Here is a 13,381-nt window from a genome sequence, read left to right on the forward strand (position 1 = left end):
CCTAATGTTGTGAGCAAGGAAAAGGCTGAAGTGTGTGTATGTGTCCACAAGAGAGTGTGTGAGTATGACAGAGATTGAGTTGCTGTGTGCTGAAAAGCAGGACAGAAGAATACTTGATCTGATCCTCATGAAAGCAAGCTACAAAATCTTGAGGGAGTCAGATTGCTGGCATGCAGGACTAGGAACATTAATCCCAGAGTGTAGGCAGTGATGGACGGCAGGTGAGCAGATGGGGAGGCAGGTTGTGAGTGCAAAGACGGTGGCTTGGAATGAGCCCAGTCTGAGCTCTGGGCAAACACAGTTCAGCAGAATAGGGGCAGCTCTACCCAGGGAACCAGCCTGCAAAAGCTTACCCAGCTTACTTTCAAGGTAGCAAGTTAGCCAGCGTTCCTGCATGCCAACAATCTCGCCCTCTTGGTCTTGCAGCTTTGTCTTCTGCACTTCTCAAAACAAAAGGTTTCCAGTTTTATGAATAAGTTAGGATGTCTGATCAGCTCAGAAACTTGGACTTCATTCAGCTTGAAATCCACTGGGAACAGGACAGCCCCACTCCAAAGGTACCTGGATGCCAAGATTCTCAGACTGAAGTCCTTCTCCTTATTTCCCTGTGCACCATCCTCTCTCTCTCTTGCCTCACAGTTATTTTGGAGAGAATTATCTGCCTAGCTCTTGGACCCTGATCAGAAGCTGAGCTGGGGCCTAGCCTTTACCATCTGTCCAGGTGGCTCCTTTGCAGCAAGATATTGTCCCACGTGTCCTATATGCATCCATCAGACTCAGGTCTATGCCAGCTTGAGTCTGGGAATGAATCACTGCACTCTCCTTATTTGAAAGGCAAGCTTGTGCCAGCCACTCCGTGATCCTGTAGATATGTGCTCTCCCTGGGTACCCGATACTTTCACAGTTGCCACAGCACTTGCTGGGCCCTGCAATTGTCTGCATAAGATTCACAGAACACTATCCATCCCAGTTTCCGCTGCAGAATTTTTAGAGTAAAATACAGGAACAATACTTTCTCTCATCTGCAACCTCTATTTTTAACTCCCTGTCCTATAATCCTTCACAGTGAAGTTTCAAGGGACCAACAGAAGAAGAAAAAATCCTCTGCTTTTCTGCCACACAAAAATGAAGAAAATCTCACAATTTTTAACCTGACAAAAACATACCACAGCTAGAATGGGGAAACCCTTCTCTTTAAAAGAACCACGCAGGCCAGTCCCCTACCTCACTGTATTGCAAGAAGAGGAAACAAAAATAGAAAAGCATCTTTTTTCCTTAGCAAGTCTCTAGATGGGGACAAGTTGCTGCATATTTTCTGTGAGGAGAAAGATAAAAATCTCAGCTATTTAAGTCTGCGTGCATTTGTCTTCCACACAAAGCTGATAGCACTTTAGCACACATGCCGCGTACAACTCTATCCGCAATTAATGAGTACTTGCATCACAAGTACATTTAATAGGGAAAAGGAATCCTCTTCTACAGCGTTAGAGATTTGGGGAGGGGTGTGAGGGGGTGGTGGTGTTGGGGGAGGGTGTGGGGAAGAAATCATGCAGTGTACAACATTAACCAATTTACTGAAACTACCAGGACAGCTGAGTGGCACAGTGAAGACTTTAACTTGTGCAGTACTGGTGCCTTCACCTGATGCCAGCTGTGCTCCATGCTGAGATGTGTCCAGGAGGCTGCCAAAGCTTACTGTGCACCCTGGCCAGGGAGCAGGGCTACTCTGCTCCAGGCTGGGCTTGGATACATCCTTGGCCTTGTAAGAGACAGTGCCGCAGCAGGCAGACATCCTAGACTGAAACAGCAGAGCTGTGAGGAGTGTGAATCCAACTGCTCTCACAGTTCCTCTTGCCGTACCTTGCCTCTCGGTGCTGGTCTCCTGTCTGCCTAGCACACAGTTTGCTTATTCACTTGCTCATGCTCGCTCCTTCCTTTCCTCCCTCCCTCCAGCAGTGTCAGGGAGACAAGTGAAGGTTACAGTTTGGCATGTTTGTTTTTGCATTATTTATCTTGTAGAGGACAGAGTCAGACATCTAGAGGACAGTCTTAGGTCACATGTGAATCCTTCCAAATGGGACTCAATAGCACAACCAGCCAAGTAGAAAACAGACTTGGACAGCCCCATGGAGGGAGGCAGCATTTGGAAAGAGATGATGTGCATCTATCTGGCCAAGGTACCTGGCAAGACCACAGGTCTGTTTGTGACTCCACCTTCCCTCGTTTCTTCTCCTTCTTTTCCGAACACCTCTTAAAGTGGGTATAATCTTTTTTTTCACCCATAATTAAGAAGTTTTTCAATATTTTTACATGCTTCACATACACAGGGCTGCAAGGAACTGGGATCTCCCCTCCACCTCAATTTCTACCTCTCTTCCTGCAACACCTCCTGCAGACAGCAGCTGCTCCTGGGTTAGTTGCACACATCTGAGAGTAGCCAGAAACATCTCCTACACAAAGTTCCCTTTCCTGTTCCCTTTGAGGCTGCCCATTGGAAAGGCTGGTGCTGGAGTACCCCACAAGCAGTGCTGCTGCGGGTGGCCCTCAGCACTGTCTACTGGGGGAGCCTGGCACTCACAAATTAAGAATCCTTTGCTCACACATCTTCCAACTCTGTTTCTCTCTGACTCCTCCAGTATTTAATAATAAATAGCTATGCTGTACCCCAACAGAACAGAGATTTTATGCTACTTATTTTCTCCATATTTTTCAGCACATCTAAGTCTCCCTCAATTTCTTATTGAAAATGAAATTGGGACAGTTCTGCTTATACAGCTGGAGATAGTGATCACCAGTGTACAGAGACTGACTTATCAAGCAGATTCTTAATGCCATAAAATCAATGGGTTTAGAAATTCTATTATCTTGCCTCTGATAGAACGCACCAACTAAAGAAACTTCTCGCCCTTTTTCTTTTTTTTAAAAGCATACTTAAATATAGCATTACTGCTGTCCATAAACAAGCTTTCCCCATGGTCCTCTAGTGGATATTACACCAGAGAAAAGGAACAGACAGGCTGCATGGTGAAACAGAAAGGGCAGTTTCTTTCTGAGTTCTTCCAGCTATTCTGTTACAGTGATCTGAGGCTGCTGGATCTCTAGATTTGACAGCATTTCATACCATGTAGGGTGCAGGACTCTAAGAAAATTATTTCTGCAAGAAGAAAATGCAACAAACCCAAATATGTGGCAAGTGCAAAATCAGTCAAAGCTGCCTGAATGCCTAGAGGACAGTAGTAGATCCAAGTGAGTGGAGCAGGTTTGGTATGCATATTCATAGGTCCAAACATCCAAACAAGTAAAGAGAACATGGAAAAGAATATCTGTGTGTAAAACAGAGAACACAGAAATTAGGACACTGGCAAATAACGGGAAATGCTTGATACTGTAGTGAAAATCAAGCAGAACATAAGAACCAAGCCAGATAAGACATAAGGAGGGAATCAGATGGGACAGAATTTAAACTGCTGCAGCAGCTGGATGGAATATTAGGGACAAATCAGACATGAAATAAAATGATACTTGGGTGAGAGCCATTCAATGTGACACAAATGACTTGTTTTTATCTTATATTCAGCCTGCAGATACTGACTAGGCGAATCTTAAAAATTTGTACTAGGTCCCTTAAATTCTCCGAAGTGGTGTGAACAGAACCTAATTGAAAAATAAGTTTCTCCCTTCAGTCGTCTTCTTAGATTCCCCTTCACTTCTTCCCTTCACCCACAAAAAAAAAAAAAACCTCCATCAGAAAACATAGGTGGTGGCTTTGCATTTGGATAACAAATGTCCAAATCTGGAAATTATTTTTTTTAAGTTTGGCAACCTTTGGAAGAAAAAACCTGAAGAAATTGTTTTCACTCACTGTGATTCAGTATTGTCATTTGCAGCCTGGGGTTGCTGAGTCCTGCCTATCTATAAGGCTGAGTGAGATGTGGTGAAGGTGCAGTATAAGTGCTGTCATCCTCCATGTCACCTGAAAGAAAATGGACTACAGATAAGTTAATGCTTGGCTGTGGGTCATATCAGTGGAGACCCATCATACATGCTCTGAAGGAGTGTGATTTAATCATGGAATATATTCAAAAGGGAGAGGTGTTTTGACTCGATTAGCCTATCACAGTAGCACAGGGCTATAAATTGTTCTCAGGCAGTAAACAGCAATGGCTGATGTTGAAACACTGACTACTTTTAGCTAACAAAGGAGGTGTGAGCGTTTGAAGACTGGTGTTTCATGGAACAACCAAGCAATCAGCCAAGCAAGAAGACAACAAGAGACTGATCAAGATACATTTTTTGTTAGCCTCACAATCAATACATATAGAGGCATTTTCTGCAGACAGCTTGTGGAGTACCACTTGTATGTTATTTAGCTTTGATGTGTCTTACTGCATCTACATTAAAAATGCTTTGTGATCATGAGACTCGATTTCCACTTCTCATCCAGTCATGCAAATATTTATAAAAGAAAACTTTCATTGTTGGATTGCTCTGCCTGATTTCATTCAGAATAGAGGCAGTTTGGGTGGGGGTAGACTAGAGAGAAATCTATGAACAGTTAGAATAAAAATGAGACTGCCTCTAAGACTTCGATTTGTTCGACCAAATTGAACAAATCAAAATTGGGATCTGGACACCTTGCAGGCTTTGTAGAAACTCAGGCCCATGTCCTCTGTGATTAAATCCATCCCCTACTCCTTCCTGGAGATATCTTCTGAGCCGAGATCTGAGGGAGAAACCAGTCCCCTTGCATGAAAACATACAAGTTAAAAACGGGTCTTTGAAGAAGAGAATTTAAAGCAATGGACAACTTCTAAAGCAGAAGCAGTCAAACAGCAAGACCATTTGTTCCAGATATAATAACGCCTTGCCTTCCTCTCTCTTACCATCAAAAGCTTCTGTGTTTGTGGGAGAAAATCTCTCCCCCATCACCAGCCCAGTCCTTCCTGCCGTGAGGTCACAGCCCTGTCTTTGCGACACATCTGTCTGTTGCTAGGATAGTGTTTGTGCTTTCACAAAATCAGCACAGCAATGACTTCACAAGCAAGGTCATGGAGGAGCAGATGGGCTTGGGAGGAGGGAGCGAGACAGACCCCTTGTTTAAACACAAATAGCGGTGATAATTAATTAACCAAAGTAGCAGGGGAAATTATGAAAAACATGTGAAAGGTAAATGGATTTCTGTTTAGCTGTCTTTCCCAAGAGGCTAAATGTCTCAACTGCAGAAGGAAGATCTTTACAATGAACTAATGAAACAAGGACATTTTCTCTAGTTTCTTCAAGTGGAGGCTCCTGGAAAAAAAATATGAACAGAGCCTACACTTTGCCATCCTTCTGCCTTCCCTTCTCATCACCACTTGTTGACCTCAACTAAAAGATCAATATTTTCTATCAGAACCTTGAGTACCTATATCTTTTCAGCATACAAGGGCTGTAGTGGGAATAGACAATTATTTAGACAGGAAGTTTATTGTTCTGCAGTAGCTTAACAGCAAACACGCTCTGTTGATAAAGGAAGCTGTTACACATTTATTCTTCTAACTGCCAAAGCCAAAAGCTTGTCTTTGGAGTTGACCAAGGTGGTCTTTTTCTTCTTCAAACACATAACGTTTGCATGATAAGGAATGGGCAGCCCAGCTATGCCTCTACTTCCACCCATGCTTTTATCTTTTGCCATGGCAGTGCTGGTTCTGCTGTACACCTTCATGTTTTTGCCCAAGTCAACAGATTTAATTCCAAAACATGAAAAAGTAAGTTACCCAGGTAAGATCAAGGGAATCATCTCAATATGCAAGTGAATTCATGGAATACCTCTGAAGAACTTGGACAGCATTAAGTACAAAAGTTGTTCTTTCTTCATCATCCCTTCTCTGTACTGCATTTGTGTCACCCACATAGGTCAATATACATTCATCCATTTGAGATTTAAGGGGAAAGGGAGCATCTTGTCCATATTCTCTTCACTGTTTATTCTATGAACACACAATTCTGCCTGTCACCTTTTCAATGGGAGCAAAGACTCTTAAAAAAAAAAAGAATAAAAAAATTCTATGCTTACAAGAAGGGTAGGACACCTTACCAGAAGGTAAGGTGTTTTTGTGACTGACAGTTCTTTCATGCCAAAGAAGCCTGGAAAAGCAAAAACCCAAGAAATACCATTCAGACACATTAAAATGAGTTCAAGAGAACTTCTACAAGAAAAGTGATGCTTTCAGTAGGTTTTCTTCTACATACTGGACTCTGTCCATCCAGCAGTTCTATGTTTTCTACCAACACAGACATTGTCACATCAAACATAAGCACCTAGATTCACAGAACAATCATTGTGATTGAAAAGTGCCACTGGAGATAGCCTAGTCTGTCCGCTTTGCTCAGAGCAAAAATGGCTAGAATGAGTTGCTCAGAGCCATGTCCAATTTTTAACACCCTCTCCAATCATGAAGATCCCACAACTCTCTGAGCAGCCCATTCCAGTTCTTGAGCATCCTTTCAGTAATAATAAAAGGTTTTTCCTACATTTAAATGGAGTTTCCTGTATTGCAATTTGGGCCCACTGCCTCTTGTACCTTCTCTGCCTATCACCGAGAAGAGTGTCTCCAGTTTTCAATTCACTCTGCTTTGCACTTATCTAATCCATACATCATCAACTCGTCAGTGAGAATCTCATGTCAAAAGGTGAGACAGTGTCAAAAGGCTTTAAAAAGTCAAAACGAACAACATGATCAAGATCTCTGATATAATGATTCACTGAACTAATCATTGCATTATAAATCCATGCTGACTGTACCAAATTACTCATGTCCTTCAAGGGTCTGGAAATGGTTTCCAGGATTATTTGCTCCATCACCTTCCCAGGAAATAAGGTGTGGTTGAACATGCTGTAGTTCCCTACGTTTTCCTTCTTGCCTTTCTTGAAGACAGGTGACGCTCCCTTCCAGTTTTCAGGAACTTCCCTCAGTTACCAAGACCTATGGAAGTAATCTAGAGTAGCTTCACAATGACATCAGTCAAATCCCTCAGTATTCATGGAAACATCTGTCAGGTTTCATGGACCTGTCTGTATCTAGTTCGTTTAAATAATCTTATACTGCTCTACTAGGGGTAAATTGCCATTGTGCCAGTTTCCCACTTCTCTCAGAGGCCTGGGATTCCTGAAGGGAAACCTTCCTAGTAAAAATCAAGGTGAAGACAGCATCAAGTACTTTGATCTTTTCCAAATGTTTTGACACCAGGTCTCTGCTCCATTCAGTAATGGTCCCACATTTTCCTACACTGACCACACAGAGCGTTTTTATAGAAAACGTTGCTGTCTGCAGGGTTAAATTAGCTGATACTTATTTCAGGAGGAGCCCCACCTTCTACGTATCATGGTGAGCCATGCTGGTTACAGCTGTCTCCTTTATCAGCATTGGTAATACATGGTCTGGGGGTAAGTTACTGCTGCCTCCTATCAGATAATTAGTCAGTAAATCATTCAACCAACTACAAGGTATATAGCAAGGACAATGTTTCCAAACCATATTATCATCATCAGACATTTATAGTGCACTTTATCGCAAAGGATTCAGAAGATTTACATATATCCTGTAGAATAGTGACCTTTTTTTACACCTGCTGGTAAAGTGCAGCCCTCTTATGAGGGAGGTGTCTATGTTTTTTAAAGAGTCATGTTATGGAGTAAGCTTATCACAGGAAATTGTACAGATTACTTCTGTTTCTACTTGACATTTTTAAAACAGTTCAAGGAGAATAAGTGGTCTAAGGTGGAATTTTGCAAGGAGGCTGCAGCTAAAAACCAGTCTTTTCAGTTACAAGACAGTTATACCATGTTACAGGAACGTGACTTTTTACAGGGTTTGCAATTATAGTGCTAGAAAATAAAGTGGAAAATAACAGTTCTGCAATTTCTTCATGTTTCAAACTGAGTTTTTCTCCATCTCTTTGATACACTGCCGTCTAAGCACAACCAAATAACGCCTTTAATTTAAGCCTGATAGGCTTAATGGGACAGCTCCCATGAAGCCACCAAGAAGAAGTAAGAGCCTCAGTCCTTTTGTGGTTTTGTTAGCTTTGGTCATAAAAGGAGATGGAGCAAAATCATTGTGTGGCTCTGGCACCTCTGCCAGTTGGATTTAATTGAGCAATACTGATCTAGTGATGAAGTGGGAACAATGCTAACATTTAATTCTTGCAAACAGGCGACATCCATGACCAGATATCACTTTTATGTGAAACACATGCCCTCTTATGTCATATTACTTTAAAATCACAGAATCAGGCAAGCATTTATGTTGAAAAAGACCTATAAGTTGATTCAGTCCAACCGTAAACCTAACACTACCAAGTTCCACTAAACTGTGTCCCTAAGTGACACATTTACACATCTTTTAAATACCTTCAGGGATGGTGACTCAACCACTTCCCTGGGCAGCCCATTCCAATGCATGAGAGATCTTTCAGTAAATATTTTTTCCTACTATACATCCTAAACTTCCCCATGCCATTTAAGGACATTTCCTCTTGACCTTTTGTCCTAGTTAGGACAGTTGGGACTGATTCATCATTGGATGGGTGTAGCCCAAAACTGTGTATTCTATAGCCCTCCATGCCATTTCCCAGAAACTGTTGTCAGTAGAGGCCTGCGTGGTGCCCCCCCCCCATGCTCCTGTCCTCATGCCCTTTTGTGGAATTCCCTGACTGAGCACCCTCACACCCTTTTATGGAATTCTCCACTCTGAGGGAAGGATTGAGCATCCTTTTATGGAATTCCTCGCTCTGAGGGAGGGGCTAAGCATTGCTGCCTGAGCTGGAGAATATATAAACCTGGAGTTTCAGAACCTTTCCACTCTCTCGTGGGATCCAGAGGAGGACTGCAGCTCACCGCTCTCAGCCGGACTGAGACCACCACCCTCAACTGAACTGCAATCACCACTTTGGCCGGACTGCAGCAGCAGGTTTTTTCCCCTCTCCCTTTGCTTTGGACTCAGGGGGGGCCCAGGTAGCACCGTTTTGTTTGTGCCCTGGGGTGCTGGGTTGTACATTTGGGCTTTGTGGATTAGGGCCGGTTGCTTGTCCGTGTGGTCGTACTTATTGTATTATTTTATTAAATTGTTATTCTGATTTGTAATCTCTCTTTTGAGTTGGGTTGGTTTCCCCTGCTGGTTAACTTTTAAACCAGCACACCTATCTCTTGTTACCTGGGAGAAGAGACAGAACCCCACCTATCTACAACCTCCTTTCAGGTAGTTGTAGAGAGCAATGAGGGCTCCCCTGAGCCTTCCTTTCTCCAGGCTAAACACCCCTAGCTCTCAGCTGTGCTTGTGCACCAGACCCTTCACCGGCTCCATTGCCCTTCTCTGGACATGCTCCAATATTGTTCTTGAAGTGAGGGGCCCAAAACAACAGACTATTTGAGATGTGGTCTCACCAGTGTCAAGTACAGGGGGAATATCCTAGTCCTGCTGTCATTCTAGGGGAATGACAATAGTGCTGAGGAATTTCTCCTTCCCAGTAGCCAGATCTCATTCAAGTCCTGATTCCAATAGTTATCCCAGGACTCTTTTGGAAGGGAAAGATCTCCCAGGATGTAAAGGAGCTCAGTTTTGCTGCTCTGCTACAGGCTTTCTCATCTTGGTTCAGCTGCCCACATAGAAGTCGTCTGACTTGCCTTATTGCAAGTAAGGTATCTGCACAAGGCTGGCAAATATGAAATAATATATCCTCTATTCTGAAGCAGTCAGGATATCCTAGGGCATCTCAAAAGGTAGCAGATGATTTATGGTGTGTCCGTGGTAGTATTTCAGTTCAGAGTGTAAACGTGCTAATGAAGAGAATCATCAGGTTATCCCCACTGCCCGAGTCTGGATTGTGGAGCTGTCTAGACGGGCACAGACTGGATTTTTTTCTACTGAAAATACAATGTACATCATAGGTACTCCACTTGCTAATGGATATTCAATTCCCAGCTAGATCTAGTTCAAAGCAACCTTCCTCAAAAGTTTTACAGTCAGGTCCTCTGTCCTGATGTTTCAACTCTATAGATCTGCTTTTACAGGTCTACATTATTCCTAATGCAGATACAGGCAAGTCACTAGTCCAACTCCTCATCTAGACTATCCTAATTACAAACTGGGATAACTGTTCTGGTCTAATCACGGGTAAGTAAATTCAAGAATACAGGGTGCTCCGATACTGCTGGAATCAGAGATGTGTGTGAAGGGAACAGGAACTGGAAGAATCATCAAGTAAAGAAATGCAGTTAAATCAAAGATTCAAATTTCCATGTATGCCTGAACAGGTCCTTAACAAGGGCAAACATATTAATAGTGGCAGTCTCACTGCTGACATCAGCATCACAACTGTGCTGCTCCCCATGCCCTCTCATGCTTCCAATAATCTTTAATTGCAAATGACAATGTCCTTGATGTTAAAAAGAACAATATTTATTGAGAGGAGAAGTAGTTTTTACCTTGTGCTTACCAAAAATCATGTCTCTTTCACTGGTTTCCCTTCCCTGATCCTCATCCACTTTCCTCTTGAGATATAGCTAGATGCATGCACACTTCCTCCTCATAGAAGAAAACCTGCTATTCCCTCTAGCTTTTTGCTAGCCTAAATTGAAGTTTTCCAAGCAGAACTAATACCACTGACTTGTAGACCAGTCCCATTTCCCTTGTGTCACTATTATGTGGGAAGGCTGAATGAAGAATGGCCAACTAAATATGACTGCCAGAGTTTTTTCAGGTAAAGAGAAACCTCACTTTCTTTTGCCATTATCTTCATGTGCGTTGTCATCCTCTTCTCTCCCTCCCTTTACTATGGCAAGTCCACTGAATCACAGCTTGGAAAATGCATTTTTTTATTTTTCTCTCTATTTTTTGCTCTTCATCTTCTAGAGCTATAAAATTATGTTCAAGTTCATTTCTAGGAAAGTATAGATCTATTTTTCCTAAAAAACTACTATGAAATGCTCAATATATTGAGGTTTATTCCAGAGACCTCCTGAAATAAAAAGAGAGCTACAGAATCGGGGTTTCACAGCTGGGCATACAGTGTAGTATATACAAACCCTCTTTAGAAACAGGCAATGGAAGAACACTTGTTCAATCCCACCAAACACACCCTACTGGCAGAGGGCAGAGGTGATAGCAACCAGAGAAAAAGGGCTTCTAAGGGATGCAGTAGAAGCTCCTTGGAAAAACAACATGAAAACGACACTCCAAAGACCTGAATTCCTTCCTTCATCAGAAATTAAATAGCGGAAGGGATGAAAATCCTTTTGGAGGATGCCCCAGGAACAGAGGCTTCAGGTCTGTTGTGCTTCAATGTAACCTTTTTCTTCAAGGAACGCTTCTCAGAGATGCTATACAGTCATTCCCATGTTTGGTGGAATGGAACAGTTCAACTGCCCCTGTAGCCTGCTTTTCCCATTCAAAAAATCCTAGGGGTGACTTCTGTGCACACTAGTGCCATGCAAAAGCAAAGTAGTGACAGGCTTGTCATGGCTACACCAGGACAGCTGCAAAATTCCCTTGTTACAGTTCCCTACAACCACACACAGACAGTGTCTTTGAGGTCAAGAATAAAACCCCTCAAAATGTTTGGCAAAGCAAATAACTGGCACTGAAGCTTGAGACTATGAAACAGCTTTGCTATAAAGCCCTGATATGTTCAAATCAGGAAGATACAAAACCTGATCAAAATAATAGCTATATGTGCAGTTTCTCTCTCTGCTGTTAAAAAGTGTAGAGAATAAAAACAAAAGAGAAGGGGAAAATACATTTAGATAATTAGCTTTCGAATCCTGTCTGTTTGGGTGGCTTTTATCACAGTTATAAGTCTGTCTCTGTACAAGCAAAGAGATTGGCTATTAATGCTATAAAGTATTTTTCATTACTGAGTACTCAGGTTTTGTTGCAATCCAATACTAAACTGTTACACACCTTCCTGTTGACCAAGAAAGACTGTGATTCAGCTTCCTAAATATAGGCAGCTGATGCTATCTTAAGGACTGTAGGGTGTCCTGCTTGGGTGTCCTGAATAGCACAGGCTGTATGTTAAATGTTCTGGCCTTCAATGGATATCTCAGATACCACAGAGTGTGTAAACCAGTTACAAGATACCTGAACATAGGTAGCCCAGCCACCCATGTACTGACTCAATTGGTTCAGAAGCTCCAGAACACAGCATTTTTTAACAATATCCTACACTAATCATTCATTCATTACCTATGGAGAAGAGAGGAGAATATTTACCATTAAACTTAGTATATCATGAGGCTTTGGGTTTAGGGAGAGTGGACAGAAGAAACTGGTGTGTCCAGGAGGGTCCAAACTGGGTGGTGCACAGTTGTGCATTTTTTCACACCACAGCTTAAAATTCAGGTAACACCGGTTTAAAAGGCAGAGCTCTTTAGCTAACCTTATACCCTCAAGTAATCCAAAATGTCAAATTACTAGAGTCCAAGGATTATAGAAGAGCAAAAGAGTAGGCTATGAAGAATTACAGAAGGGAAGCTTGCTTAGGCCAGAAGGGCTGCAAGGGTCAGCTCCCCAGTATATGCCCTTTAGTGTTGCTAAATCAGTTTTCAGTTCTTGGGGTATTCTTTTCCTTTTTTCATGGGTGGTCCATAGACAATCTGTGTGAAAGTACAGTTTTCGTGGGAGTTTGGTTTTTTTTTTGTTGCTTGAGGGTCTTTGTATGAATGCTTCCACAGCCATGACTGTGGTAGCTGTGTGCTCTTCTGTTCAATTCAGTATTTGTGGACATGAGAATGTTTATGTGTAACCACATGTGCTCTGCTTTCACTGCTAGGATAGATGCACGCATTTATATTGGGAAAAAATATCTCCCCCTTATCCATTGGTGTGTTGCAGGATTCAAATCCAGCAGCAGGAGGATGCAGATTCCCCCTGCCTCTCCTCCTCCTTCCCTCCTGTCACTCAGATGATAATGATCTGTGTTGTGGGCATTTGCTGGAAAGCTTTAACGTAACCATTACTTTTAGGTTGCTGGAATTGAGGTGGGCATCGAGTACTCCAATGAATACAAATTAGCTCAGATCCAAGAAAACTCCATTTTGTCTAATCTTTGCTAAGCAGTAATCTGGGAGGCACCTTGCCTGCTCTCATTTTGTATGGGAGAAGAGCAAGCACACCACAGTGCACATTACTGAAGTCTGGATTGATCTGACCTGTTCATATCCCGAGGTCTCCTAATCCTTCTCTACCTCAATGGCTATAATCTTTCCAAGGAAGTAATATTCACAATGAGACAACTCCACCTACCCATTACTGGAGCACAAGAGGCAAAAATTTTTTCGACCTTATCGAGTCCAGAAACATGTGCTCAAAATAGATATAAATCCAAGCTACAAGGTTGGGAA

General features: G+C 42.4%; 1 protein-coding gene and 1 long non-coding RNA gene across 4 annotated transcripts in view; both read right to left on the bottom strand.

The window, feature by feature from the left end:
• The window catches only part of LOC113952031, a 30,152-nt gene extending 25,234 nt beyond the window's left edge, over positions 1-4,918 (bottom strand). Inside the window, exons 1-2 of the long non-coding RNA XR_003529357.1 lie at positions 4,635-4,918; positions 3,863-3,973 (exon numbers count right to left, since the gene is read on the bottom strand). This is a non-coding gene — a long non-coding RNA (uncharacterized LOC113952031). The remainder of the gene's footprint in view (positions 1-3,862; positions 3,974-4,634) is intronic.
• Positions 1-13,381, bottom strand: part of LSAMP (limbic system associated membrane protein) — a 1,002,030-nt gene that overhangs the window by 493,395 nt on the left and 495,254 nt on the right. The window lies entirely within an intron of this gene.

Source organism: Corapipo altera, unplaced genomic scaffold (genome assembly GCF_003945725.1).
Source record: "Corapipo altera isolate COAL_440 unplaced genomic scaffold, ASM394572v1 61, whole genome shotgun sequence".
NCBI classification, from domain to species: Eukaryota; Metazoa; Chordata; class Aves; order Passeriformes; family Pipridae; genus Corapipo; species Corapipo altera.